General features: G+C 42.2%; 1 pseudogene; it reads right to left on the bottom strand.

Moving 5' to 3' along the window:
* Positions 1-426: 426 nt before the first annotated feature.
* LOC147436741 (uncharacterized) lies at positions 427-5,727 on the bottom strand (annotated as a pseudogene).
* Positions 5,728-6,062: the final 335 nt, after the last annotated feature.

Below are 6,062 nucleotides of genomic sequence, written 5' to 3'. Positions count from 1 at the left end.
CTGAGATGCCAAGGGGGCCACTGCACGTGGTGGGGAGCAGTCGGGGCTCGAGGTTGCTCATGAGCTCTGATACCACTTGATGGAGCAGAGGCGGAGTGCAAGGGAATGAATGGAGAGAAGGGGGAAGGGATGCAAGAGAAGGAAAGCCTATCTTTGGTGGAGCATGAGAGAGCAATTACTCTCTCCTCCTTATTTGCTATATGAACAATGAACAAATAATGTAAGAGGGCGGGCGCCCGGTCACCTACCACAGGCCTGAAACCCAACACAATAGGCACTAGAAAATAATTTATGATGTACTCAAACACTAATGATAACATAAAAAATGTGTCTATCTGTGCTTGCCTTTGCGTGCCTCTAAGTTCGCCACTTCAAATCCAACTTTTATTTGCACAAACCAATCAGTGGCTACGCTTTAGGTTTAGATCACAATGATAAGTCACCTGAGTATCCACCAAAGCACAACTATCCCATATAGTAAATTAAACCTAAAGAGAACACCCACCAATAACCAACATGATTGGAATGATAGGGTTTTCAAGATTGATTCCTACAGCTCTTTCGACATCCATAATGATATTGTAGGCATGTTGAAGAACACTCTGCAATGGTCGAAAATTCTGAGATATTTTTTACTCCAAGGTGCTCAAATGCACTTCCACATTTAGTGGTAGAACCTCCTTTGTGGAAGAAAAACCCATTTGCCACAAGTTCACCTACGACTATTATGGCCTTGCATGTGATGTGTTCAAATGTTGTCACAATTTTCTTGAGTGTATTGTTTACAAGGGTCGCCATCTGAAAAGGACTTGTCAGTAACTAGTGAAACATTTGAGTTGACCACTTTTGCCACCTTTGGCAGTAGTTCAATGCTTGAGTTTTCATCTGGGAGAGTATCACCTTTAAATGCACTTACAATGGATCCATTGATGTTATCACATGTGCTCTTCAACAACATTTTAGTATCATCCACTGAACTCGGGATAGATTCTTGCAGTTTTGTAAATCCCTTCACAATAGCAGACTTTATCTTTAAAAATTCATCTACAAGCGTTTGGGAAGTTTGTGATAAAGCATTAGAGGACGAGCCTTGGTTTGTAGCATCCCCAATCGTAGATAACATGGATTCATATACTTCCTTGGTTGATTTGAACTGATCACTCAACTGATCATCCATTGTAGATTTTGTGGCCTCTTGAGAACTCTAAGAAGAAACACTAGTAGCAATAGGTACAACATCCATTGGCTCTTCAAGGCTAGGTATTGTAATGTCTAGTGACACAATTGCATGATGTGATTGACTAGCATCTGTGAATGATGCATCTCCTATACCAGAATCAAATTGTAGTTACCAATAAAGGTGTGTTCGAAGTTCCCAATATAGATGGGACACACTTTAAAGGCTCAAAGGTAGATAACACGTTTTGAGGATCAGGATCTACCTCAACTATGGGCAAAGGCTGCTGACCAAAGAGCTAGATGTGGTAGATTAATCAATGAGGGGAATGTTGATGTAACATGTGGGGTTGCAGCTCCGTGCTTTTGGGGATGTAGAAAGTGTCCTACATCTGCTACTGTCACTATGCATCTACTGCTACTAGTCCTCAAGGTTCCCAACCTACAACACTTTGTGTCGACTGTTTGTAACACGACCTAACCAAATTCCTGCTCGCCATCCTCAAGTGGACGCTATCTCTTGGGCAAGCAGATTCAGTGTTTAAGTCATGTATAATCACCCTAACATTAGGAGAAAGTTGGACTCACTTTTGGGCCTTTCAGTTTTAAAAAGAGAGTGGCGCTCGACCAATGAGAAAGAGGCTAACGTTACGTTGAAAATCGACATTTTGGAGCCAAGCTCTTTTAGAAAAAAGGAAGAAAATATTATTTTTGTTCATCAAATTGCACAATTTCACGTTTTGAAGGCATAAATGCCATAAGTCGTACTAACTCTGTACCCACGAATTTCAAAACTTTCATTGAAGACTCTATCTAGTATCTATGTTTCTGCCCAAATATGACTTTGAGTAGCTCTACTTCCCTCTCAAAACTTCTTCCCTTTTTCATATTTGCGCTAACCTTTCTGTGTATTCTAGTGCACACCATGACTACTTCTCGAAGGCCTAGCGCTACCATTGACTCTGTTAGCATTTTTAACAGTTATACTACAGATGATCAAGCATGGATACCATTTCGAATAACTATCAAAAGTTGGGTTCTGCTGCAAACTAGGAGGAGGAAGAGGAGGCAACACAATGATTTCGTGGAGGCTTTCAAGGGACAAGTTAAAGAGTTTAAAGTGTGTCCTCATACAACATGCTTTCCAGCATGCAAACTCAAGGTTGTAAACATCTCCTCCAAGTTTTCCACACATCGACCCAAGTGTAAGTTATTTTGAGCATCTCACTTAGTGCATGACTATATTCGAAGGTTAAGTGGTGGATATCATCTTTGGTATGTTTCGGATATTTATCCATCGAATATGACAGATTGGCAACCAGTTGAGAGCATAGTTGGGATTTTTGATGCTTTCCATGCATTTATTGATGAGCAAATGTACCGAGGAAGACAGCACAAGGAACTTGCAGATAATGGAATATTCTTTTATGATTTTTCATATGTGGAATCAAGAAATTTCATTGGTTGGGGTCGTGTAGCTCCTTTGTCACTTCCATCCTTTGATAGCAAGGATTTGTCTTTGCCAGCTTCGCAAACTAGTGAAAGCTTTAGGAATAAGTTGTTTCAGGATATACAAAAGTCCCTCAAGTATTAAATTGCCACAAAAATAGTTCGGCTCGCACTATTTATGCCTCTTGAAGTGTTTGTAGATTTCTTCTTCGATGAGCAAATAAGAACTACCACAACAATGTTCATTTGCAAGTCTGAGAGCTATTTGGACTTTTTAAATGATAATTAGGATAGGAAACAATCACAGGGCAAAATCTGTATTTTGCAAAAGAAGTCCATAATTTGCAAGTTCATTATAAGCTCTCAAAATTTCATAGTGTCGTTTTACTATTTTAGATATCATCTTCTTAGTGGGCAGCTTATTCCACTCGACCAAGATACAGAGTCTAGCCTCGAGAACAAACCTTTATCAATGGAGACAGCCTACTTACTGTGATGGAGACAATGTCAAGCACAACTCTTGCACAGCTCAGGCTAGATCTTACATGTGAAGAACTTCCACTTTTGCCAGAATTGTATGCATTCAGTCTCAACAATAAAAAGGTGCTTACTAAATGGATGAATTTTGATTGTCTTTAATACATTAAGACATAGAATCTAACTTTTTCTTCTTTTCAGATTCCAAGACGCAAGGAGAAAACAACATTGTGGAAGGAGTCACTCTCAAATAAACTTCACTTAATTGCTTCCACCGGAAGCTAGGTCACATACCTTGTGCACGCAATGAGCTTTGATGCCATGCAAACCATGATGAACTCTTCAAAATGACTAATACTGAGACATTTTGTGCCGCTCAAACAATGTTTAAAGATGTACACTTTTCATTATTTCAAAACTTTACAAATTGTGTTGTTTCTATTAAGATGTATACAAGTTATTACTCCCTTTCCCTGCTACTGCTCCCCCGTCCTCTCCCCCGATTGCTGCCACTGGTCCCCTGCCCTCTCCCCCGGTTGCTGCCACCACTCCCCTGCCCTCTGTCCCGGTTGCTGCTACTTCTACCTCTGGGGACGCTGGTCTTGGGCATCCTTTTGCGTCGTTCAAAATCATGGGCCTCTTGCATGGCTTCCCATGCATCTTGCACCTATGAAGCTTCCCTCTGTTCTCGCTCTTGCCGTTGACGTGTAGCCCATTCCTCTACTTTTGCGGTGTCCGCATAATATTGATTTATTGCTTCTTGCATATTTCGAATCTCTTCTTGAGCCTGATTGTAGCACTGTGTCATTTCGTTAACGCGAGCCTGTTTGAACTCCTCAGCTCTCGCCCCTTCCTCTCTTGTAGGTCTGATTACCGAGATTATAATATGCTGGATGGCCATTACAGAAAAATGCCGCACATTGTTGGGGGTGTAGTTATGTAATTGAAGTTCCAAGCGTGATAATAGGAAAGTAAGTAAAGATGTTTCTTCTTTTAATACAAACGTTGCAACAAATAATGAAACAACACGATTACTTACGTTCGGTACATCCAAAATTTGATTGAGGAGCAACAAAGCATTCAAACAAGTTTGTCAGCCACAACTATAGTCATCAACCTGCATGGGCATGGTTATTCGTTTGTGCCGGATAGTATTCCCTAGATCACGTTCTAAGAAAACATGCTCTACACAGCATACAAGTTTTTACGCGGCACTACATACATAACCACTTGAGCCAGTAACACATTACAAAGAAACACTACTTCCAAATGTACCCAGATGTGCCTTACGTTTTTACACGACCGTGAAACGCCTTGCTTTGCCCGGAGTTTGCGTAATAGACAATCTTATCTTCAATGTCAAATAACAACAGACTCCAATGATCACTACACCAAAACCATCAAAGATGAGGAGAAAGATCCTAAATCCAACATGGTTTTTACAAGGCAAGAAGAAACTCATGATTGATTGTATGCAGTGACCAGAAAGCACGCTAGATCAAAATTGACTATGCTAAACCAACCCATTAGAGCCAACAAGGAAACTCCGTTGTTCTGCAACATAAGCGATATCAGCGGATCTATTACATATATTTTGTTTTGAACCTCAGGGGACAGAAGTGAGATAGCGTGCCTAACATGAATCAATGGCAGAGATTAGACTTAAGATATTTCACCGGACTGTCACTACCACAAACCCATGAGTCAATACCGAGCGACTGGGGCAGCTATCGAATTCTATAAGCCACTGACTTGCTTGGTATTGAACCATGTCTTAGCGGTTGTGAGCCATCTAATGAACCAAGAGTGACTTATAATTTTTTTTTTGAGACGTAACACAACAACATTGACGACTGCCGCAAAGACATGGGTCAATACTGAGCGAGTGGTATCACTATCCAATTCCATAAGCCACTGACTCGCTTGGTATTGACCCATGTCTTGGTAGTGAGCCATTTAATGAACCACCCGTGACTTATAAAGACCTTGAGAAGTACCACAAAGCAATGTTGACGAAATCCGTTGCGTTGGAGTTGGTGAAATTGCGCATGCACAGGAAGTCTTGTTGATCGAGGTTGAAAATGCAGGCCTCCTCTGACCTTCCAGGCAAGAGTATCTGTGCATGCAGAGGTGCTGCACTGATCAAAACTTGCAACTCCTCTTCGTTCTATTCGTTGATTTGCTTTAAAATAATTGACTCATCTGATAAAGGCTCCTCGTTGGATGGCCCTTGTGAAGCAGAGCCTTTTCCTAGTCTTTCTTAAGCTTTATCCGTGGCTGCCTCAGGCTCCTCCCTAATAGGCACAAGGTCCTCCCTAGCAGGCATAGGATCCTCCCTTACAGGCCCAGATCCTCCCTTAAAGGCACATGATCCTCCCTTATAGGCACCGGCTCCGGATCCATGCCTTGCTCATTTTCCTTCAATATTGGTTCCTCCATAAATGCCTCAGGGTCCACCTTGGCCTGCTCATGCCCCTCATCAGCCTGCCCATCTATGTCATTCCTCTCGACCCTGGCCCGCTCATGCCCCTCATCGTTATCCTCCGACACATGCTCCGGATCCTCCATGCCTTGCTCATTTTGGGGTCTAGCTTGCTCCTCCATAATTGTCTCTATTTCTTCCATGACTACCTTGGGGTCCACTCTGGCTTGCTCATGCCCCTCTACAACGGGCTCAGCCTACCCATTTGTGTCGTTTCTCTCGACCCATGATCATGTTCTTCTGCTATTTAATCCAGCCCTGAAGGCTCTGTCTGTCGTGCACAAGGATGGAGAGGGGGGATGTTAAGAATATCCATTGTTCTCATATCCCGGATAGGTACTGGCTGAAGCAGCCCATCGTAGCGGAAGTGGAGCCTCGGAAGAGTGTCAAAATCCCGCGGCATGATTGTAATGCGGTGTATGGGCAACTAGTATATATCCATCGCTGAAGAATTCAACGAGGTAGTCTTTTGCAATTT

Source organism: Adiantum capillus-veneris, chromosome 17, assembly GCF_014529385.1.
Source record: "Adiantum capillus-veneris isolate H3 chromosome 17, ASM1452938v2, whole genome shotgun sequence".
Lineage (NCBI taxonomy): Eukaryota > Viridiplantae > Streptophyta > Polypodiopsida > Polypodiales > Pteridaceae > Adiantum > Adiantum capillus-veneris.
Note: the sequence above shows the minus strand (reverse complement) of the source record. Positions and strands in the feature narration are given on the sequence as shown.